The following is a 25,936-nucleotide window of genomic DNA, read 5'->3' on the forward strand; positions in this document are numbered from 1 at the left end:
ACACCATAGATTCTATACATAGCTTACACAAATAGCATTAGTCATAATGCAATTTTTGATACTCAAAAAAACTAAAACTATACATAAATCATAAGATTTAAATACACGAGTCTTTCAGTTTTTCATTATATTACATTTTCTTCCTAGAAAGAAAAAGATAAAAAAAATTCATCTTGCAACACAGTCATAGGTCCCAATTATAAAGACATAAGTAATATCTGATGCTTTTTAAATGATCATTGGTTAATTTATTAATGTTCAAATTTGTTCAGTTCTAAAAAAAGTGCTGTCACTTTTGCATTTTGTGAAAAAATTGTAGCCTTTGGAATGGGTTTCAAAAACATTACCATAGGTTCTGCATTTTCAGAGATGCCATAGAAATTGTTTTATACCTCTCTCATTTAAAATTTCTACAATGACAAACAGTCCAGGATTTATCAGATCAATATGCACATTCTTGACAGCATCTGTTGCTATAGTGTCTTCGTCTGCAGCATTTGATCCCCGCAAGAATCATTTTCCACCTCTGAATACCAAGCACATCTTTGATGGGTTGCATCCTTAGTTACAAGAAGATGTTTGGTTTTTTCAAGCTTCATGGTTGTTGTGACAACAATATTATGATACCTTAAGGTAAAAAATAATAATAGTTTTGAATATGAGCAAAAACATTTGACCTGAATGCGAGTTACACTCACTCAGTTGTCCAGAAACCATCTTCCAGTACCATAAAATATGGTTTTTACTTGAATCTGAGTTTGTGGCATTTATAAAAATCTGTAGCTCAGCCAGCATACCATTTTCTGTGTTTCATCTGGTTCCACACTCCTCTCCTCATTGTACCACAAATAGCATCCATGACGACTTTACCATGTCACGTAGCAAAGAATAACAGTCCATTTCCACTTTAAATACTTTTGAACACAAACTGGATAATGTGTACTTTTTTTTTTTTTCAAATATAGAAGAAGTACAGCCATCTCAACGAATTGTCAAATTTTGTTACATGTGAAATCTTCTTATTTACATCAGGTATTATTTATATGAGAACACAGCAACAGAAACTGTTTCATGTGTTAGATCTCATTAGTGATGATGGCATGATAAAATGTTCCTGCAGCATCCAGGCACAACCTGCAAAGCCTGTACTTATTCATGTTATGAATGAGCACTTTGACTTTGGTCTTCGTTAATCATAGACACACTATCTATAAAGTCAGTCTGTAGATTTCCAGATTTGAGAAATCCATTTTGCACATATCCCCAGTTCAGCAGATTGTGAGTTTTCTATGAATCAGTGAAATATTAAATATAAAATTTCCTTATAAATTTCTGACACTACGTCAGTGATGCTACCATTAACTTCTGCATATTTTTGTTGCCTGTCAACATCAATCCATTTTTTTCCATTTTACTTGTTTGTCAGTCAACTTCATTCTTTAATGTGGAGTGAAGTTTAGGAGTTACAGTTTTTACACTTTATACATGAATTCGTAGTACACATGAATTATTGGTAAACTACATGTTCCAGTAACTCCTTACCTCATAAAAAAATGCTCTTTTCAGTGCATTCACCAGATAATAAGAGTTGGCATGATACCTTCATACATACATTGAGGTGTATTCAAAACGAACAAAATGTGTAATAAATGAAAGTATTTTTTATTTGTCCTATTTCTGTATCTGCCTAAAATTGCTTATAAGCTCCCTGAGCTGAAAATACCATGTAGGGCTTTTTGCAAAACTCTGTGCATCTTTGTCTTCTGACCTTTAAATAATCTGTCAGGTGCTTGACAGATTGTCATCTCTGTTGTAAAAAAAATCAACTGTTTGCTTCTTTTTTTTCCGAAACCTTGTTATCCAGTTTGTGTTGTTAATGTGTGCTTAAACATTATGGAAGTTGTTCCACTGGAACAATTAATTTGTTTGTTACTGCATATTTCCATGTTGGGCTCTCTGGATGTAGTTACTTCAATCTTTTCACTGCTTTTCCTAAAGTTTATGGGGATTAGTATGAATGTAAATAGGGTTCTGATGATTACACTCCAGTGACATGAGTGGTTGTGCATTTACATTACTTGTACATACTCTTCACAACTTTTTTTCCTCTTTACCTTTATTTTAAATCTAGACATTTGCGAAGTTGTTCTCTTCCCTTTCTTCTGGAGTCTTGTGATATTTGCTTGTCTTTTTCTCTACACTGAACCAATTGTAATTGATTTGCTTACAGTTTTGCAAAATTTCTCTCTCTCTCTCTCTCTCTCTCTCTCTCTCTCTCTCAAATTTACTATCCATTATCTTTAACAGAAAGCTAGTAGTAATAATGTGTAACAATGCACCAGCCTTCATATACAGATGTATTACTATGTAAATTATTCAGTAAATGAAACTTTTATTGTTTCATCCACAAAATAATTCCGCCATAAATTCTTTGCTTTACAGCACATCTTTTTTAAATTGTTTAGGTTAAAGTTACCTAACAAAAAATTTAAACATTCTTCCTGACCTACCTTCTGTGTAGTAAGAATCCTTGATGTTAAATTCTTCTTTGGATATCACAACTTAATCAGTATTTTTAGTTCCATATCTGGCAGCAAACATGATGAATTTAAACTTAAAATGCCTCTAACACTGTAGCCAAACAAAATGTATTTTGTAACATGGTCTACGCAGTTCAAATCAGCACACAGGAATTGTCATACTGATCAGTACATCAGGTATGTAATGTGAAGACAAAGATTCTTCATATCATTGTAACCTCTACTTGTAACTTTCAAAAAATAGATGTGGGAAATTATTTACATTTTTGCTCTTCAGACAGGAAAATAGATACTACAGATAAACCTTGATGCGAAAACACAGATAAGGTTCAGAAAATTATATTTTACTCTCGTGTTCACATTTTGGATTGGCTCAAAACTACAAATTTGTCAGACAAAATGGCTGGTCTTCACTTAACTTCAGGAGTTGAAATAGCTAGTACTGACAATACATGCACACAAAGGTACAAGGAACTTCCCTAGCTTTTGGAATTATTATTTCCTTCATCTGGAAAGAGTTAGTAACAGATACAGGAAGGTTAGGAAAGAAGGGCAGGTCACTGAGACCTAAAGTGTGTTACTCACAAGGAAACATCACCAATTTGACTTTATATTTTATACAGAACAAAAGCATACAATGTTTTATGGACTACGACACACTTTTTTCTTAAAAAAAATTCTTACATCATTCAGGTGTGTCTTATACTCAAAATTAATTTTAAAATGTCCTGTGTTTGATTTAAAATTCCTGCAAGGCTTAAAGAAGGCCATATATTCAATGCTGTCGGAAACCTATAACTATCTGGCAACACGATTCAACTGGCAGCAGCAGTGCACCGATGCAATGAACGTGAGCTGTAGAGCTTAACAAGCTTGTTAACACTGTCCCCCTCCTGCTCCGCCATCACAAACCTAGAACACTGTCAAGCCTAGGATGTATCACAGCAGTCTACAGTGCCAGTGAACTTAAACTGAAAGTGATTTGTATTATTGATAACAGAAGAGTATTTTCTTTAGTAGTTTATTTAAAAAAAAAATAGGGGTTTCATATGATGTGGGCTATAAATTGAAGATAATAACATATGCAGACCAATATGGAAACAGAGCAGCTGAGTGGCATTTTGGTCCTCCTCTAACAGAAAGAGCCATTCGTGATTGGCTTGCCAGTAAGGAAGAACTGAAAAAATGAGTAAGACTACATGTGCCAATTGAGGACTGAATGCAAAATGGCCTAAACTAATCTTATATCCAGAATTAAAGCAACAAACTACTACTTCCCCATCCTGTGTTTCATTCACAATACAATCCTACAAACTGTAACCAGAAGTCCGTATGATCGTGTTCTGCATGGAAGACGGCATTCCGGTCAACTGACAACTTTGCCAATGATGTCAGGGGACGTATGAAATGAGGTAGTGTTTGTTGGGTAACCTCACATTCACAATCACCATGTACACAGCTACAGACAGTGCAGTTTGACACAGAGAAAATGCCTACTAGACTTGGCATTGGAGGGCCATAGAAAGAAAGGAAGCAGGATAGTCAAAAATTGATGTGGCCTGATGGCTTAGTGTGAATTGTGCTGTTGTTTCTTGGATGTAATGACAGTTCATAGAGACTGAAACTGTATCCCAAAGTCCAGGGCAGAGTTGACCACATGTGACAGGACTGTTATTTTGCTGCAAGATCACAACAGACTGCCTTTGTACTGCATGGTAGCTGGCAAATAAGCCCGCAGCATCCGCTGGATGTGTTGTATCAAGGTAAACTGTGTGCAGATGGCTTTGGCAGAGTGGCCTTTATTGTTGGAGACCTGCTGTATGTCTACCTCTGACACATCTTCATAGAAGGCAATGTCAAGAGTGAGCAGGCAGCTTTCTTGTGACTAAGGGCAGCCTGCCCTGTCTTGTGTTTGAATGGTGGACTCCATGCTGCATTCCAGGATGTCACTGTGGGTGTCACAGGTGTGTGGTGTTGGCTGTGATAGTGGGACAAGTATCATACTAACTGCTTAGTACTTCTACACTTCAGATTGTTTGTTTAGTGTTTAAGGCATGTATTGTAAATACTAATCTAGTGGCAAGTGATGAAAAACTTCCGTCTTTCCGCTAGCATATTGAAGCATTGGCTGTTGCTATACTATGCCCAGCTGGCTCTGCTTTGCAAAGCAAGTTGGCCATGTTTTGCTTTTCAGTGCATAACACTGTCACCCATGTGCAGCTGGCTGTTCTTCTGCTCTAGCATATTTTTTGACCAATTATGGTCAATACGCTACATTGACCTTTTTATCAAGACTCTGTCTCTCGGATTGACCAAACTATACTACCCATTAAACCAGAGTTACTGGCGACAAGTATTTCCGGCCTTATTTCGCCACTTATGTATTGCCCTAACAATTAGTTACCTTAACCCTTTCACTGAATCTCATAAATTTCCATAGGGCCCCTTGCCCTGCACCTTGACTCAAACACCATGGTACTAATTTCATTACTGTGCTTCTTGCACAATTTTTTCCAACTCTATACGTCTCACTTAAAAGCGAAAATAAATCGATTATTCTTCATACTATATCACTGTGCATTCTGCTGCTTTTATGCGTGGGTTATCCAATGCAGTGGAACTTGAACTATGGCTGGGTCCGAACTCGGTCGTGTTCTTTGTCTTTTGTGTACCAGAAGAACTCCAGGCTCAGCAGAACAAGTGCCACTGCAGTGGTTGGTATGACAATGGTGAGTGTTGTCTCATTCTGATGCTGATTTTCACAATATGAATTTACATGTTGCAATAACGTTTCCAGGGAGATTGGTCCCTCCTGCCAGTTCAGAAGTGTGTTTACAGATTACATTAGTTCTGGCCCTAGAGTTTGATTTAAGCTGGGTGGTTTGCAGCAGGTGGCACTTCCATGGGCTCTTCTGGCCAGTACAAATGTGGCTGGGAAATGCTCAAGTGAGTTATCCCTGCAATCATGATGGACAGGCAGAAAGTAGGCCCCATTACTTTGGACGCTGTTCCATTTAATAAGAAAGCATTCACCTTTCATTCTACCCTCGTTGCTGATGTACCCCTCCACTTCTTGTAACAACTAGCTGCTACTACCATCTTGACAAAGCCCATGTGCCTCGACATGCTGAAAGTACAATTCTGGCTGGACCACTTTTTAATTGTATTCTCTTTCCTCCTTTCTCCCATTATCAATTTCACTGCACAGGAATCCTGCCCCCATACGCAGACAGACTATGATTTTCTCTGGGTGGCATTTTTGTAACTTTGCTTCCTCCATTTCTACATATCTTCTTTCATCTTTTGCAGTTAATGACAGTCGCCGAGTTTTTACTCTTACAAATTTCTTCAGTGTTCCCCTCGTGACGAGTTATGCATGAATTATGTAGCACTCATGACGTTCTTGTTTCCCTGCTACTGTTACAGAAATGGAAATAGAAACTTTTCTTCTATCAGTTCTCAATGATGCTGTGGCTACTCCAAATTAAAGGGCATGCCTTTGTGCTCAGGTTCTGAAACCAACCTCAACTTCGGCGATAGTTCCTTCTGTACTTTCCTTAGACCCTTTAAATACTTCCCTTCTTGCAACAAATTTACCCCGAGCTGGAACACTATCTTCTACGGACTGCAACCATTTTAATAACCACTTCCCTCTCTAAGACTTCTACTTGGATTTGTAGTTCTTCGATATTCTGAGTAATATGTAATGCTGCTGGTTTTCTACTTCAGCTATCTGCATTCCCATGCTTCTTCTGAGTTTTATGAATAAGTTCAAAATCAAATTCGCTTAGCCTTGCTGCCCATCATGTCAACCTATTGGGAAGGATTCTTTAACCCCAACAACTATTTTAATGCCATATGATCTGTTATTACTCTGAATGTTTTACTGTACAGATAAAATTTGAAGTATGAAAGTCCATAAATAAGGTAAACTTCCCATTCTCCATTGTGGAATAATGTCATTCTTCAGAATTCAGTTGCCTTGAGCGTAAGCTACTGGATGTTCTACACATTATACCTCTTCTGATAAAGAGACAGGCTGGTGCATGAGTTTACGCATCACATAATAAAACAAATTCTGTATTAAAATCTGGAAATGCTACAATTGGACTCAATGTTTAAGCTTCTTTTAGCTCCTCAAAAGCATGGTGGCACTGTTCTGACCACACAAATTTAGTACCCTTCTCCTAACAATTGTCAACATTTTGGCAGTATCCACTCACCCTTTTACGAACTGGTGGTAATAGTTCACAAGTCCAGAGTGACTGCAACTCTTTTACAGATTGTGGTACGGGATATTCCCATACAGCTGTAATTTTGGTCTGTGTTACATCCATCTTTTGATATGTCCTAGGTATGCTATCTATTCCATCAAAAAGTCACACTTTTTTGTACTCACTGTTAACTTCACTGCTTTTAACCTTAGGAATACTTCCCTTAAGCACTGCATATACTGTCTGATGGCACTTCCACAGACGATTATTCCATCAAGATACCCAGCATTTCCATGGTTTCAAACTTCTGAGAATTGTGTCCAACAATCTCTGAAATGTTATACAGGTGCATTTTTTAATGAGGATGGCATCCTGATTTGGTAGTGTCCCCATGGTTCCAGAAATGCTGTTTTGTGTCAGTCCCGTGATACAGGTTCTATCTGGTGATACTCACTCTGCAAATCCATTGTTGAAAAATATTAGGATAGCTCTAAATGTTCCATAGTTTCTGTGATGTTTGGGAAACGGTAGGCATCCATTATGGTTTTCTCATTTAGGTGTCTGTAATCAAACCAAACCTATATTTTTGGCACAAATATTCGAGCCCACTGTCGACATCACATTCTTCAAGTATTCCATCTTTCAGCTGTTGATCGATTTACAACTTCAAAATTGGGTGAAAGTTGGTAGGTCTTCTGTATGGTTTGTGGTAGACTGATGACTCATTTCATATTGGTATGCAATGTTGTGCAATATGCGTACCTTATAAAGGTCCTTTTGGAAAAAATAAACCATTGAATTCCAAAAGTAGTTTTGTCATCTGTTTGCTCTTGCTTCCCTCTAGATGCTTCACTTTTGCTCCTCATACAGTTTCAGTGATGTCTGGTAATTCTCTGTGGCTGACACCCTGTATGTTCCATTCTTCTTCCTGCAAGATATTCATATTGGAGATTAACAACTGGTGTGTTAATCATGTGCCCTCTGTGCTGAAATGGTACGTAGAAACAGGTATGGACATGATATGTCTGTTAAATAAACAACCCACCTGATCTAATACTTAATTCTCTTATAATGGTTCCATCACACACAAAATTCCTGCCGGCAAGCTGGACTTGACACTGACCCAAAGAAATTTCCTAGTGCCCTTAGATACATAATCATGCGAATCGAGTCTTAGTATAGTTTTCATGGTTTAATTGGTTCATCTTTCGCAATAGACTCTTCTTGCCACCTCTCTATCATGACTTAACCTAACTGAAGCATTTTTCTGCCATGTTCCACCCTATGTAGCTGGAAGTTGAGTATGGCACAATGCTGATACGAAAATCTAATCCAGTATCATGTTGTACCCCTCAATTGAATGTGACACAATCTCTAGTCATTGTTTAAATTAAGCCGTATTCAGGTGGATGCCTGTGTCCACAGTCCTAATGATGTGATGATGTCTTTATTCCCACTCCATGCAGTCTGTACTGTGGTGGGTCCAATTGCATACATTTCACCAGATCACTGCTGGTGACTGAAACATTCTCCCCTGTGTCCAATGATATCATGGAATCATTTTTGTTCCTATTCTTCTTATCCCATACAGATCTTATGGCATCCACATCTGCATACAATTTTGTATCTAGTCTTACTGGGAAGACCATAGGTGGACCAGGGGTCCCAGCTAGTGTTCAATACCTTATTTCTACCTGCTTCTCTACTTTTAAAACTGTTACTTCTTCTTTCTTTATTCACATCACCCTGAGGCTGGCAACACTTCGTCCTTACATGGCCTGTTTGTCCAAACTTGAAATGTTTTATATTAGCTGCAAACAGTGTCCTTTTGCCCTGTATTCCAGTAGACAAATTGATCTCCTCACACACTGTAGTTACCGCACTGCTGTGCGCAAATCTGTCAGACACCCTGTCCACACACATTCTGACATTTCTGCATGCAGCCCTCTTAAAAAAGCTTTGAAGACCCTCTGCTATGCTTCTTGCAAAATAATGTCATTAACTTCAGCATACTGCCCCAATGCACGGGTATGTCCATTGATTTTCCTTATCCTATCTGCAAATTCTTCCACAGTTTCTTTATTTCTCTTAGTTATTGCTGTGAATTGTTCCCTATAGTGTCTGGCACTATTTTGATCCATATATCTTAGAATTAACCCTTCTTTAAATTCTACGAATATTGTGGCTCCCTTCACAGCCCCTGTATACCCTAAATATGTTTTTACTTCCTTTGTTAGTATCAGTATTGTAACAGTCAATAATACTTCATTAGACCAACCGTGCATCTGAGCCAGATATTGAAGGTGAAGACATGCTCATTGTTGGTTGTTTTACCAGGACAAGGACCAATTAAACTTTTGTCTGACAAATTTACACTGTGTTGAATGATCGTGATCCGGTCAACCCACAAAGTTCCTTATTTTCTGCTGGTAATTCTGTTACCTTCTTGAACAATATGCATACTACTTCTGATTGTGGTACATATTGTGTCTCTGGTTCTATTCAAGCTTTGTCCTTGACAACACTCACTTCGAGAACTAACATTCACAAGACAAGAAGACAAAATACATTAACTTAATTCTTACATGTAATTATGAGCCATATTGTCTCCCAGCACTGCCTAGCCATATGGCCCAAATGATTACATGTGTAACATTTTCCTAGAAGTGATTTCATACATTGCACTTATGACCCTTGAGGTTACACTGTGCACATCTAACAGTCACTAACTAGTCCTACCTTCCATTACCTCTAAGAGTAGAAAAATCCACTGGTTCTCTATTCGCAATAAAATCTACGTTATAAAATTCACGACTGTCAGATGGCTTTTCTATGACCAAAATATAAGGATTTTCTTTTTCTTTAATTCACTGTAACATAGGGTGTAAGTTCAAACATTGCTCTAAGAAGTGATGGCAAAGTTCTGACATCAATGTTGCATGACCCTTGGATTGTCACATGTGGAGGGTGAAATGAGGTGTCAGGGTGACTGTAGATATGTTTAATTACTTTCTTTTTTCCAGCCCTCAGCTGTAGTAAATCAGGAACAGCTTGGTAGAGGCTCCCAGTTGCTTCTTAAGTGAAATAGTAGGCATCTGTCATTGCTGACAGGTCAAGGAGCAAGGCTGAATATGGGGTCACTCAGTGTTGCTGTCAGCAGTCACTCTGGCTGCGACAGCGATGCAGCTGATGATGGCCGTAAACTTCCTCCAGTGAGCAGCCAGCTCCCTTGTGCCTCACAGCAGGCTACCCTGTGTAGTGGTCAAACGGCAGACCCCATAGTGCATTCTAGGATGTCACTCTGGGTGTCACAGGCTTGTGGGTGTTGTTCGCTCTGATATTGAGACAAGAATCATTTAGTACACAAATAGCTGAATGTTTATTCGTTCCAGACTATGTTCATATAGGGCTTCAGGCAAATATTTTAAACACGACTGGTGGCAGGTGAGGAAAGGCTCCCGACCTTCTGCTAATGCACTCCAGCATTGGCTGTTACTGTATCACGCCCAACTGACTCAGCTTCGCAACACCAGTTGGTTGTGTATTGCTTTGCAGCATGTAATACTCCCACCCACCTGCAGCTGGCACTGTTGCAGCTCACTTCTGCTCTCGCGTATTTTCTGACCAAATTCAGTTGACATGCTACAGACGAAACCCAACAAGAACTTACACCAGAGAGCGCATTGAAAGGACCTACAACCACACCAGTGTGTCACTGGAAAAAAGTTGTTGTCTACTTTAAGAGAAGACATTTTGGTCAAATCTTTCAAGAAGTACTGCATAGGTAATGCTCTGGTGGGCAGTGAAGACCATCTCTTATATGAAGAAGACAGTCGTTATGAAGGAGAAGTTCAATTTTGATATTCAGGGGCCTTTAGGTCAGTGCAGTTCTATACACAGAATTGTTGTTAGCCTGGCTTTGCAATCTAATATTACAAATTGTAAAAATGTTACTTTTTAAAAAGTGCTTAAGTATGAATGTGTACCCTATAGCCTGCAGCATCTTATAGTCTGTAAAATATACTGAGGACCCTCACTGATCGTAATTATCCTCCCAGCCTTCTACAAAATTAAATATATCATGCTTTATCTTTCCAGTCTCACATTGTATGGCCACAGAGGATCATTCCCCATGTAACTCAGTACCACCCAGGACTGGAGCAACTGAATTACATTCCCCACTAGGGTTTTGACTACCTCTTGTCTTGCCCTGAAGTGAGAAATGTTCTGGCCACTATCCTTCCCACACACCCCACAGTGGTATTCCACCATCCACCAAACCTTCACAATCTACTCACCCATCCCTACACAACCCCTGCTTCCAACCCCGTACCTCATGGCTCATACCCCTGTAATAAATGTAGATGCAAGACCTGTCCCATACATACTCCCACCACCATCACAAACGTCACCTATCCCACCAAAGACAGGGCTATCTGTGAAACTAGTCATGTTATCTACAAGCTAAGCTGCAACCATTGTGCTGCATTCTATGTGGGCATGACACCTGACAAGCCATCTGTCTGCGTGAATGGCCAGCGAAAAAAGTGGACCACCTGGTTGCTGAGAATACTGCTATTCATGACATCCTTTGTTTCAGTGACTGCTTCAAAGTCTGTGCCATATGGATCCTTCACACCAACACCAGCTTTTCTGAATTGTGCAGGGAGAACTTCCCCTACATTCACGTAACCCTCTTGGCCTAAACATTCATTAGTCATTGTCCTCACCCATTCAGCCTCCTGTTCCATTCCAGCACCATGCAGCCCTCATCATTCCACCATTGCACCCAGTCATTTTACTTGTCTCCTTTGCTGGTTCCCCCCTTCCCACCTCTCCCCTGCCCACTGTCTAATTGCCTGACAGCACGTAGCTGCCCTACCCTCTTTCCACCTCATCCTTGCATGCTCCCCAGCAGCACTGCACTGTAAGTCACCCCTACCCAACTATCTCTCCCCACTCCAGCCTCCTCGTTACCCCTGCCCAGTCACCACTCTCATCATGCAGTGGTGCTGCTACTCACAGTGTGGCTAAAGTTGCCGAGACTGCAGTCGTGTGTGTGTATGTCATCTATTTTTGACGAAAGGCTTATGGGCCAAAAGTTTTATTTGTCACACTCTTTTTGTTGTTCCTATCTGCAACTTAGCATCTCTGCAATATGTAAAATGTCAACTTTGCTTCCCCCTGCAGGTCTGGGGGTTAGAATATGCTTAAGGTATCCCTGCCTATCGTAAGACGTGACTAAAAGGAGTCTCTCACTCTTCGACCCTATAACTTCAGGTCCCATTTTATGGTTTGACCTGCCACTTTCCAAATTCTACAGAAGTGCGGGCCATATGGGGAAGGATGCCTTATGTGGTGCATGAGTTATCCATAGTTCCCCTAGATTGGATGTCCTGAGCCTATTGTCTTGGCTCTGCATCTCCACCTTTGGATGAGCACACTTTGCGGGGTATGTCATCTTCTTCCATTTTCTCCTGTACTCTTTCACCCTCATGGCAGTTTGGATTTCTCTGCGCCCAATATCCAGCACGGTAGCCAGTACGTTGTGGTGGGGCAATCATGTACCCATTTGGTGGTAGTCCCCTGACAACACAGGGATCGCACTGCTGATGCCTGAGCTGTAAACTACCCATGTATGCCAAGGAGTAGATGCCTGTCTTCCTGGGGCATCAGCACTCCTGGCAATGGCCAGCATGCCATGTGGCCTTTGCTGTCGCTGGGTGGCACCCATGGGGAGAGCCCATGATCGGAATGGGTGGCATCAGGGCAGATGACCCACAATGAATGAAGTCATCCCTTGCTGGTGACTAAGACACCAGCTGTCTCCAAGAAGGCAAGATCGAGTACAAAGCTGACAGATATGATCCTAAATCTTTTCCCTCCCTTGCTACACCATGGGAGAAACATAGGGCTACAGAAAGAAGATAGCCATTTTCGCCTCGGTATTTAGTCTGTAGCAGAATGGACAGGGACTCTTTCTAGCCATGAAGCCTCGATTTTTAATATCTTGAGGATAAGTTTGAGGAAGTGGCAGCACTGTCCAAGATGAGAAGCAGTGCAGTCTCGATTCAGACAGCATCTCCAGCCCAATCCTGGGCATTACTCACTTGTGACCGTCTGGGTGATAATCCTGTTTCTGTCACTCCCCATAAAATCCTCAACATGTCGAGGGGATTATTTTGCATTGCGACCTCGTCTTGCAGTCTGACAAGCTCTGTGCCAATGTAGAATGGTGGGGTGTTTCTTTCATCTGGCGCATTTACAGGGGACCCAAAGACAACAGGGTCACTACTGGTGCTTACATCTTGGCCTTTGAGGATGATTCATTGCCTGAGAAGGTCAACATGATGATTTACCACTGAGATGTTAAACCAAATGTTCCTCCCCATATGCAGTGCTTTATGTGCTGGAAATTAGGGCAGATGTCTTCCCGCTGCACTTCCAATGCCACATGTCGAGACTGCGGATGTCCACTGCATCCAGATACGCCCTGTGTGCCCCTTCTCACTTGTATCAGCTACGGAAAGCAGCACTCCCCCGGCGCGCCAGACTGCACAGTACTCCAAAAGTAGTGGAAAATCATGAAGTACAAGACCCTGGACAGATTGACTTACCAAGAAGCTGAATGTAAATTTGAACGATTACAACCCATATGGTTGACGTCGACATATGCTGCAGCTACATTACCATCGCCATCACAAGTACCTAGTTCAGGAGCAAGGCCCCCCCCCCTCCTCCCCAAATGCAGGGGACATCAGTCCCCACCCACCAGCCAGAGAAGCAACAGCCTCCTCTGGCTCATCTTGTGTGGAAGCGGTCGCTTGGGACTCTCTCTCCCAAGGTCTCCACTAATGCTACAGCGGACACTCGCCAGTGGCTAAAGGAGCCAAAAGCTGCTGGTCAAAGAGCTGCACGGTCTTCCTCCATGCCTGAAGCTACTTCAGAGAAGTCCTCTCAGCAAGCCCCTAAAGAGAAGTGACAGGGCAAACAAAAAAAAAGAAGTCTGCTAAGAAAGAGAACCCTCAGGTGGCCTCAACACCACTACTAGCTACCAGTTCTATACCTGCGGATGAGGTGGAGATCTCAGCATCTACTGAGGACCTGGATCTCACTTGATGCCTCATCCACAATAGGAATGGATACAAATACTCAATCGGTGGTAGCAGATGATGCTGATGTGTAACCTGCCTCCTTGCATGCTTCATGCCTTCCCAGCCTCACAGTAACCTCATCCTCCAGTGGAACAGCAGCGGCTTTTTCCACCACCCGACTGAGCTACAGCAAATGTTTAGGTTTACACCTGCTTTCTGCATTGCCCTCCAGGAAATCTGGTTCCTGGCAATGGGGACCCTTGCCCTTCATGGCTATAGGGGGTATTACAAGAACTGTAGCAACTATAATAGTGCGTCAGGTGGAGTTCTTGTCTATAGCCTGAACTCAGTATGCAGTTAACCTGTGCCCCTTCAAACCACTCTTGAAACTGTGGCTGTCAGGATAAGGACAAAGCAGGAAATAACTGCCTGCAACATATATCATCATCCAGATGGTGCAGTACCCCTGAAAGCATTGGCTGCACTGATTCATCAACTCCATAAACCTTTCCTACTTATGGGAGATTTTATCGTCCATAACCCCTTGTGGGTTAGAGATGGCGAAACTCGACCTCTGCCTCTTAAATAGTAGGGGCCCCTACACGTTTCAGTGTGGCTCATGGCACTTACTCGGCCATTGCTTTATCCCTCTGCATCCCAGGACTTCTCCCATCTGTCCTCTGGAGAGCCCGTGATGCCTTGTGTGGTAGTGACCACTTCCCCATCTTCCTGTCACTCCCCCAGCACCATTCCCCCCCAGATGTCTACCAAGATGGTCTTTAAACAATGCAGACTGGAAGCTTTCACCTCTGCTGTCACCATTGAAACTCCATCACATGGTACTATCAATGTGGTAGTTGAGCAGGTCACTAGAACGGTCATTTCTTTGACAGAATTAACGATCCCTTGTTCTTTATAGTGCTCCAGCGAAAACCTTGGTGGTCGCCAGAAATCGTTAAGGCCATTAAAGAGCATCGACAAGCTCTACAGTGACGTAAGTGACACTCTTCCTAGCACAGTTAATAGCTTTGGAAGGGCTCATGCTCGCATTCTCCAAATTATAAAAAGACGGAAACAGGCATGTTGGGAGTGGTACGTCTCGACCATTGGTGCCATATGTCACCTTCCTAACTCTGGAAGAAGATCGGACATGTATGTGCGTACCAGACCATGACAAGTGTTACTGGCACTAACATCAGTTGTTTGTTATCTACCGACACAAAGGCAATTGCCGAGCACTACGGTTGAGCCTCTGCACCCTCAAATGGCAGATGGAAAGGAAAGCACTCTAGTTCACTGAATGTCACATTGAACCCTATAATGCTCGATTTACAGAGTGGGAGTTCCTCAGCGCCCTTGCACATTGCCCTGACACAGCTCCTGGGCCAGATCAGATCCACAGTCAGATGATGAAACATCTATTGTTTGACTAAAAGTGCCATCTCGTTATCATCTTCAACTGGATCTGGTGCGATGGCATCTTTCCATCGCAATGGTGGGAGAGCACCATTATTCCAGTGCTCAAACCGGTAAAAACCCACTTGATGTGGATAGCTATTGGCCCATCAGCCTCACCAACGTTCTTTTTAAGCTGTTAGAATGTATGGTAAGTCGACAGTTGTGTTGGGTCCTGGAGTCATGTGGCCTACTGGCTCCATGCCAGGGCAGTTTCCGCCAGGGTCACTACCATTGATAATCTAGTTTCCCTTGAGTCTGCCATCTGAACAGCCTTTTCCAGACGCTAACACCTGGTTGCTGTCTTTTTTGATTTATGAAAAGCTTAAGACACGACCTGGCGAAATCATATCATTGCCACATTATATGAGTGGGGTCTCCAGAGCCCATGCCAGATTTTTATGCAAAATCTCCTATCGATCTGTACTGTCCGTGTCCAAGTTGCTGCCTCCCGTAGTTTGCCCCACATTCAGGAGAATGGGGTCCTGCAGGACTCTGTATTGAGTGTATATCTATTTTTAGTGGCCATTAACTGCCTTGCAGCAACTGTCAGGCCATCGGTCTCGCTTTCTCTGTACGCAGATGACTTATGCATTTCATGCAGCTCCTCCAGTACTGGTATTGCTGAGCAGTGCCTACAGGGAACCATTCGCAAGGTGCAGTCATGGGGTCTAGCGCACAGGTTCTGGTTTTCAGCTGCGAAGTTGTGTGTCAAGCCCTTCTGTCAGTGTCGTACCATTCATCCGGAGCCAGAACTTTACCTTAAGCATGATCCACTCACTGTAATTGAGACATATAGATTCTTACGACTGGATTTCAACACGTGATTGACGTGGCTTTCTCATCGTGGTCAGCTAAAGTGGAACTGCTGGCAGCACTTCAATGCCCTCTGGTGCCTGAGCAACACCAACTGGAGTGCAGATCGCACTAAGCTGCTGCAGCTCTATAGAGCCCTTGTTCAATCTCGTCTTGACTATGGGAAACTGGTTTATTGTTTGGTGGCGCCCTCAGCGATATGTTTACTCTACCCGGTTGACTGGTAACAGGAGGTTTCAGGACGAGTCCAGTGACCAGGTCGGAGTCCCTCCATTGAAGGTTAGACATGCACAACTGCTCGCCAGGTATGTTGCACACATTCATAGTTCTCCAGAGCATCCACATTACCATCTCCTTATCCCATACACGGTATTTCATCTCCTGCATCGGAGGCCCAGGTCAGGGCTTATGACTGCAGTTCGCAACTGATCTTGTCTGTCTGGAGTCCTTGCTTTTACCACCTATGCTCAAGGTCCATTCATGTACACCTCCATGGTGTACACCGAAGCTGAAGCTTTGCCTGGACCATTCACAGGTTGCTAATGGATGAGTTAACTCTGCAGCTCTCGGCTGTCACTTCCTCTCGATTCTTGACAAGTACCGGACCGTGAAGTGGTTTACTCGGACTGCTCCATGGGTGATGGTCACATTGTCTTTGCATATGTTCATGGAGAGCATACTGAACAGCACTCCTTGTCAAATGGCTGCAGTGTTTGGACTGCAAGGCTAGCAGCCATTTCTCGTGCTCTTGAGCACATCCAAAGTGCCATAGCAAGTCGTTTCGTCTCTGTGCTGACTCCTTGAGCAGCCTACAAGCTATCGACCAGTGCTACCTGCACCATCGTTTGGTAGCGACCATCCAAGAATCCATCTATGCCCTTGAATGGTCCGGTCATTCCGTGTTGTTTGTGTGGACCCCAGGCCACATTGGAACCCCAGGAAGTGAACTTTCTGACAGGCTGGCCAAATGGGGTAAACGGAAACCACTTATGGAGGTCGGCATCCCTGTAACTGACCTGTGATCATTATTACACCACAAGGTTTTTCAGGTTTGGGAGACCGAATGGCATAATCTCAGTATGCACAACAAACTCTGCGCCCTTAAGGAGACTACAAAAGTGTAAAAGACTCCATGCAAGCCTGTCGCAGGGACTCTGTGGTTCTCTGCTGGCTCCGCATTGGCCATACATGCCGTAAATCGCTCCAGGCAAATGCCGGGATGGTTCCTTTGAAAGGGAACGGCCGACTTTCTTCCCTAATCCTATGAGACTGATGACCTTGCTGTCTGGTCTCCTCCTCCAAAACAAACCAAACCAAACCAAACAAATGCCGGCCATACATGGCTAACACATAGCTACTTCCTCTGTCGTGAGGACCCACGTCGGTGTCACTGTGGCTCACATATGACTGTCATCCACATCTTGCTGGACTGCTGACTTTTAACCACTCTACGGCAGACTTTTAACCTTCCTAGAATCCCACCTTCGGTGTTGGGTAACAATGTTTCAAACCGCAGATTTAATTTTAGGTTTTATTTGTGAGGGGGTTTCGTCATACAATCCAAGGGTGGGCATTTAGCCTTCTCTCTGAGGTCGCCACCCTCCCTCCATTGTAACTCTGTCGCACTTTCTTTGCATTTGTTTGTCTTCGTTGTCATCTTTTCCCTACATGTGCTCTTCTCGCCTTGTCTTTTTGGGGTGGACGTTTTAATGTGTTGCAGAGTGGCTGGCTCATCCTCATTTATTATTGTGATCAGCCAGCCCAGACTATATGCTCTATGGTTTTAATACCTTCTTCTGCTTTTCTTTGTGGCGTATGTTTTCCCCATTTTTTTTCATTCCATTCATTTTCTTTTTAGGTGTGCTGCTGAGTGTTTTTGTACCTTGAGCCTTGCTTCCGTCAGGGAAAAAGGGTCTGATGACCCTGTAGTTTGGTCCCTTTATACTCAAAACCAACCAACCAATCAAGTTTGCTCTTTATAATATTGTTACATTCCTTCCCGGATTTTCCATTGTTGTTGATCCAACATTGAAATTTGTCCCACAACTCTAAGACCATGAATAAAACTAACTGCAGTTCTGTCTTTATCAGTGATGAAAAGGTAGAAAACACACTGCTATATTATTGAAAGAGAATGTGGAGTATGATAATTCAGTTGAATATTGGGTAGTAGTATTGACAGCATGATTCAGGACCGTGTGTGCAACACAGTAGTGTGTTCAAAAGAAGGATTCTAGGACATAAATATGTAAATTAAGTTGAGGCTGTACAGAGAATACCATGCCTTGATGCACAATGAAAAGGCAATTTACTCGATAAACTCTACGTAAATAGGTGTGCCAGGCAGACGAAAGGAAGGTAAGACAGACAGTACTTCATTGAAACAAGCTGCTTTCAAATATGAAGTCCAGGCAAAAGAAGTGTGTCAAAAAACATTGCTTCACGTATTTTGCATCACCCAGCAATGAAAACTCTCTCTTCAACATAAACTGGAAAGTGGAGTGACCACTCCTGAAGATGGTTGAGGAAAATATTTGTGTAGGCCACATGTCATATCAAATGATGACAGGTCCCTGATTCAAGAACTCAGTTTGAGTTTCTCGAAGTAAGAATAAATCTTCGAAAGAATGTCTGTACCACAATCTCAATCTGTGCAGAAATTAATGATTCTTTATGATCAGAGCTTCAGATGAGATACAAATGCACAACATAGAACTTAGTCAGTTGTTATGCAAAAGCAGACTGAGCATACAAACTGCAAAAAAATAACACAGAAATGGCTACAAAGGAACAATATATATGTTACATGCGTGGACGTACAACACGTGGTACTTTGTCATAAATTGGCACATTCCATGGTATTCTGCCAGAGACAGTTGCCGTCATATAATTTCATGGTTCATGACTTTGGTACTTAACTAACACGGTAAATTTAGGGGATGGATCTGGTGCAAGGTGTGGTTCAGCCAAAATAGTTTCCTGTCTGATTAAATTTGTGATGCTTGAAAAAGGTATGGGACACAAACTAATTATATGGTCTGACCACCATGTTGGGCAGAACGATAACTGGAGAATTTTAGCACTTTATTTCTATCTGGTCAACTGCAAGTACTGTGTAGAAATACATAAAAAAAGTTTTTATGTTAGAGTGATAGTTTCCTGCCTTGTGACAGGAACTTTGCAGTGATTGAGGAAAGAAAGTGTCAAAAGTTATGGCTCCTTTAGAATGGAAGCATGCCATTGCTTAGGCCACTGTAGAACCGTCGAAGTTGACCATACAGGAGATGATGGAAGACAAGGGCATTGGATCTGTTGAGCTGGTTCTCAAAATGCCACCTACTTTGAAAATTACTGCTGTGCTCTGGTTGAAGCGATGCAGTGATGATCCTCAAGGCATAAGCAGTTTCATCCATTTGAAAGACATTGTATTGTGAAACATGTTTTTGAACACGAAGTAAAAGAAATTCTGTTGCATTTTGGTTTTTGGTTGCTCTACAATGGGTACTGAAACTTGTAAGGAGAAGAAAGGCAATCTATTGGATGTGACGAAATACGGGGAATCAAAATCCAGGCATTTTATGAAAACATTCAGTGTGCCAACTGAGTGTAATGTGCCAGCTTTGGGCTCAACTTCATAACAAACTCATGTTCTATTACTTATTTAAGACCAAAGCAATCAGTTTACTATAAATATTAGTTTGTATCGTGATATAATTTTTTATTTAAAACTTTGAGACTCTAGGCAACCTTATAGTTCTAGTAGAGTGTGATATACAGCAATGCTGTATATCAGTTGCTATACACTGTTTTCCATTTTAATAGTTATGTATTTTCTAAAACCTATCCTTAGTGCAATTTTAAAAAGCACAACCAACGATTTTCAACAGTCTGCATCTGCAAACAATAAATATCTGCTATTACATTTTTATTAACAGTTTTTGTCGATTTCCTAAAAACTTGGAAATATACCATACAGCGTTATTCATGCACATGCTTCATTTTGCTATGATTATGTGCATCTATCAGGTGACACTAATTGAGAATATGATTGATTGGTACCTTCTTCCAGCCACTAGGAAACTTCCATGGGCTCAGAGATGTTTGATATGCTGCTGTTAGAGAAGGAACAAGTTTAGTGTAATATGAGTGGTATTGTACTGCCATCTCATATTGCCTGGGTGCCTTTTCTCTATTAGGTGAGTACACAGTATAAAATCAACAAAAACTGATCATCTCAGAATCTGTCATTATGATGTCTATGCCGGTACTGAAAGGAGGAACTCCATTATGATATTCCACAATGAAATAGATTTGAAAGAGAAAATTGAATATTTGGCCTTGTCTGTTATCTTCAGTTTGTATGCCAATAGGGCAACTGATAGTGATTTCAGTCCAGCTACTGACACTGTGTGCTGATTGCTTACTGTGAAAATTCAATCAAGATGTGTAATGTTAATGCCTTGAAATTGGTCCTATGATGTACTGAGTTCCAGGGTAGTGAACAGAGCTGATTTCAGAATGTCTCTCTACAGTCCCTTGCATGTGTCAAGGCCATCTACCACTGAGTATCTACCCTGTTAAAACCACCAGCTGCCTGTCAGTCAAGCAACATCTAAAAGTATGAAGTTAGGCATATATTGTAATAGTTAATGTATACTTAAACAAGTTGTTTAAACGAATTTAAATGCAGTGACAACTAAATAAGGAAATGTAAACACAGTGACAAAGTTAAGTTGAATGGTGTACTGTCAATGTAAGACACAAAAATAGAAATGGCCATCCTTAAAATCATTAAATTGAATTATATAGGATCACATAGCAAGGGTGAACACTTCAGATTGAAGATAATGCAGTTGAATTATGTGAATAATTGTGAATATTTGACAGATTCCCCAGTTACATAAGCTAATGTGAAATCGGAACTAAGTCCAGCTGGGTGTAATCATCAGTGATGCTGTGTCAGTGTCAATCAAAGTTCAGTACTAAACAGATCTATCAGTTGCGCAAAGTGATAGTTCGTCAGTCACAATAACATACAACAATTTAATGTAATGAGAAAATGCCAAAATCCTCATGTATTGCTCAAAATCTTATCATCCATACAATTTTAGAGAGCTGAAATGACACAACTGGTTGGCTGCGCAGAGACTTCGGTTCAACTACTGTCAAAACCTATGCAGACTTAACAGTAACAGCCCAGACTATTTGAGAAACACACATACATTACCAAAGACTATGAGGCACAGCAGCACTGTTTATTTAAAACCTCAAGAAACCATACCATGCTAGTCATTTTCATATCTTACAAAACTTAATTAAAATAAGTGATTGAAATTACATTGTTCTTATTGAAACTAATCAACTTGAAATAAACACCTTCCCATACTGGTCACTTTGGAAGCTTACCAAACATTCTAAGATAAATATTAACATTAAATATCAGTGTAAACATGATCAACAGCCATCATATGCAACTGTTAAACTAAGTCAATACAAGGAAATTTACTATAGAAACGAGTTTGTCATATCAGATGAGATCATAATTTCCTGCTCATTTACATAGTGCTTTAAGGTACTATGTAGCACATACCAAATTCGAAGTACAACCAGTTGAACTGGACCCATCTTGATCACACTGCTTAATAGTTAATTTGTCAAAAATACCTGAACAAAAATCCACTAAGGATGATGGATTTAATTTGATTTTGGCAGAGAAGCTAAGACAGCTTTGGTCTAACCTGGCACTGAAACAGTTTATTGTGCAGTATTGCTCGCTGTATATCTAGTAAAGCCAACTAGTGCCCTTAGATAGTGCAAGGAGTCTCTCTGCCCATTATTTGTTAGACACAATTTCTTCACTTCTAGTTGCACTGAAAATTCTGTCTCTTTGCTCTCCAATGTCATGCATTGGAACATTAGGTGTGATGCAGTTTCTTCACTCTCATCACAGATGCTACATTTATGGTCTTCTTCCATTATACCCATTGTATGTAGGTGTTTTTTTTTTTTAATTCCCATGACTGGTCATCAGTCCAAACATGAGTTTAATCTCTTTCCTCTTCGAGCCCAGGGTTACAGAGCATCTTTTAAAGCACAACTTTGGCATCGTTACCTTACCATGTTTTTGCTTATAGACCTTGGTCTAGTATTCTATGTGCTTCTTCTAAGCCAGTTCCTTAGTTCGTTTGATCATAGCATTGGTGATTATCAGAACAGGTACCGGTCCACTGAATGGAGTCTTTGCCCCCATCCTGGCCAACCTGTCAGCTTCTTTATTGCCACTGATCCCTGAGTGACCAAGGACCCATATTAAGTTTTTGCTATTGAATCCGCTAACTCCACCAAAGCCCTGTGACATTCTGCAATAATAATATATTGTGCTGCAGGAGCTCCCAATAATTTCAGGGCTACCTTGCTGTCTGAATAGATGTAGATGCTATGATCCTTGTAGCACCTATATATATTCTCCTCCACACACGCCTTGATTGCAGTAATTTCAGCTTGGAATACCAAGGCCAGTTTTCCTAGAGAGATGATGCCCTCCAGTTTCGGCTGAACCCTGTACACCCCGCCCCCAGCGCCTTGGTCTGATTTTGACCCATCAGTGAACCAGACAGTGTCCTCTGCATGGAGTCAAACTGTTTTCCCACTGCTCCCTGCTTCCAATTATTGTATTGTAAGGCTTGTTGAAGCAGTTGGGAGTTGTTACATAGTCAGGCGGCATTTCTCAAGCCATTCCTATATTTTAGTGTGTGAGTCTGGATATCCAATGTGATCCAGTTTTTACCAGTTTTGAGTGTGTATGCACCAGCTGCTGCCTTCATCTTAACCCAAAGATGTAGTGGAAGCATGTCCAGCATGACTTACATCCCAGTGGTTGGTGTGCTACTAATTCTGCCTGTTGTGGCAAAGCAGGCCAGTTTGTGCACCTTAGCAAGCTCCTTAGCTGCAGCCTGCTGTTGTACATTCTTCCACGACACTACGGCCCCATAGGAGATCCTAAGTCTAACCACTGTTGTGTGTGTCCAGTGCATACATCAGGATCTTAGGCCCCAGTTTTTGCCACAAGGCCTTCTGGTACTCACTAGAGTACAATTCGCCGTGGAGCAGATGCTCTTACTGTGAAGGGTCCATGTTAGTTTCTCATCTAAGATTATCTCTAGATATTTCACTATCCCCTTCACAGATAGAGTTTCATCAGAAAGCTTTAGATGTCCTTCTTCGTGATTGGTACCACAACAGTCTTGTTAGGATTAATGTTTAGGTCCTATGTAATGTACCAGTCTTGCACAATGTCCAGTGCACCTTGTGCCATATTCCTAACCTTGTCAGCAAATTTGCCAGGTATTACTATGACAAGGTCATCTGCGTATCCGTGGCAAAAGCATTAAATTGAAAGAAACACATCGATGATCTGCTGAAACGTTTGAGTTCAGCTACTTATGCAATAAGGGTCATAGCAAATTTTGGTGATAAAAATCTTAGTAAAGTAGCTTACTACGCCTATTTTCACTCATTGCTTTCATATGGCATCATATTTTGGGGTACTTCATCACTGAGGAATAAAGTATTTATTGCACAAAAGCGTGTAATCAGAATAATAGCTGGAGTCCACCCAAGATCATCCTGCAGACATTTATTTAAGGATCTAGGGATATTCACAGTAGCTTCTCAGTATATATACTCTCTTATGAAATTTGTTATTAACAACCAAACCCAATTCAAAAGTAATAGCAGTGTGCATAACTACAATACTAGGAGAAAGGATGATCTTCACTATTCAAGATTAAATCTAACTTTGGCACAGAAAGGGGTGAATTATACTGGCACTAAAGTCTTTGGTCACTTACCAAATAGTATCAAAAGTCTGACAGATAACCAACAAGTATTTAAGAAGAAATTAAAAGAATTTCTGAATGACAACTCCTTCTACTCCATAGAGGAATTTTTTGATATAAATTAAGAAAAAAAGAAAAAAAGAAAAAAAATAAAGAAAAACAAAAAACACAAAAAAATAAAGTTGTTATATTAGCTTAAGTATGTTGTTAAATTAACCTAATTATGTCATGTATTGGAAAATTCGACTCGTTCCACATCATTACGAAATATCGTATTCATGATCCATGGAACTAGTATTAATCTAATCTAATCTGTAATTTAGTTCCTCAATGAGTTCGTTCTCCAGTAGATTCCACAATAAAGTGGACAAAACTCCTGGACAACCTCTAGTGGTGTTAATTACTATTCTTTCATTCATCATGTGGCCTCTACCCTCCTTCCACTAAGCATGGCCCTAGTCCACCTACATATAGTGGTCACTAGGTCATGCACCTCTGTTGACCTAACCATGGAATCAAAGGTTGTGTTACTAAAAGCCCCCTTGACGCCCAGGAAGATGCAGAGGGCTGTTTCTTGAAAGGAAAGTGCTTTCTCCACCCTCCCAACAAATAGTTGGAGAGCTGTCTCACTTGATTTACCTGGTTATGTGTGTTAGTTTGAATGTAGAGGAGCCCTAGTTAGCCTCCTCTCCCCAGCATGTACATTAACTCGACTGATTGGTCTCATATCCTTGACCTTCGTATGATCAATTCTCCCTGGCTTTGGAATAAAGACAACCTTCACTGCCCTCGAGGCATTGGGAATGACTCCCACTGCTAGGCTAACCCGGAATAACCTTCAGAGGACTCTCATAAGATTGTCTCCTATTTGTTTTAAGAGAGCTGGAAAGATTCCATCTGGACCAGGTGACTTAACCAATTAGAATGTTGCCACCGCCCATTGGATTTTACTGAAATTGACACACTCCTTGGCTGATTCCCAGTCCTCTCTTTGAGTGCCTGAGAACCATTGTCTTTCAGGGGTCGCATTCTGCTCTATGTTATCCGCCAGAGCATATTGAGGAAAATGAGTTTTGAGGAGCAGTTCCAATGTCTCATGTGCTGTCTCTGTATTTTCCCCATCGTCCTGGATTAGTTGGTACTCTGGTGAGGATTTTGTGAAGCCTGGCTTGAGATAAGCACCTTCCCATGCTGGTCACTTTAGAACCTTAAGAAACATTCTGAGATAAATATTACATTAATTATCAGTGAAATCATGATAAATTGCCATCATATGCAACTGTTACAGTAATTAAATACAAGGAAATATTTCTATACAAACAAACGTGTCATATCAGGTAAGATTGTAATTTCCTGCTCATTTACATGGTGCTTTAGGTTACTACGTAGCACTTACCAAGTTTGAATTACAACCAATTGAACTTGACACATCTTGATCACACTGCATAATAGTTAATTTGTCAAAAACATATCTAATACACATTTGATAAGGATAAGGGTGTAGTGTAAAATATGCTGTCTTTTGGTGTATGGAATTGTGGAGTACATTTAGCTCTGGTCAAATTAATTGAGTAGTTCTAATCAAATTGTAGATACCCTGGATCCAGTTGAGTTCCAGTCAAACTATGTACTCACTGTACTGTTTGATGTATTGTTTATGCTTGTGGCAGTTTTGGCTTACATGTAGTACTATTTAGCATTATTGTAATCAGTGTTTATAAAATTAATTAATGGAAAACTATACAGGGCTCTATTTAACTCCTGAAGTTGGGCTGCACAGTTTGAAATAGTACTGTTGAATTCAATTTTAGTGTTTTTCTATATAATATTTGTGAATAATATTTTATAGCTGGAAAGTGACAAATTAGCAGTTGGCTATGCATCTGATTTTTTGAGAGATCAGTCAGCAGAGTTAGAATATTTGATTTGTTGCATCCTTTATTTATTGCTGTCCCTCACTAATTTTGGCTGCATTCATC

The 25,936-nt window shown here is 41.1% G+C and overlaps 1 protein-coding gene across 14 annotated transcripts in view; it reads left to right on the forward strand.

Annotated features, from left to right (window-relative positions):
* LOC126212843 (zinc finger protein 99-like) overlaps nucleotides 1-25,936 on the forward strand; it is a 117,201-nt gene that overhangs the window by 47,643 nt on the left and 43,622 nt on the right. The window contains exon 1 of one of the 14 annotated variants that reach the window (XM_049940271.1): nucleotides 20,189-20,315. The exons of the other annotated variants lie outside the window; for them this stretch is intronic. The gene's annotated coding sequence lies outside the window, so the exon portion shown is untranslated. Of the gene's footprint in view, nucleotides 1-20,188; nucleotides 20,316-25,936 lie in introns of those variants that run through there. 14 annotated transcript variants of the gene reach the window in all.

This window comes from Schistocerca nitens, chromosome 11 (assembly GCF_023898315.1).
Source record: "Schistocerca nitens isolate TAMUIC-IGC-003100 chromosome 11, iqSchNite1.1, whole genome shotgun sequence".
Classification (NCBI taxonomy): Eukaryota; Metazoa; Arthropoda; class Insecta; order Orthoptera; family Acrididae; genus Schistocerca; species Schistocerca nitens.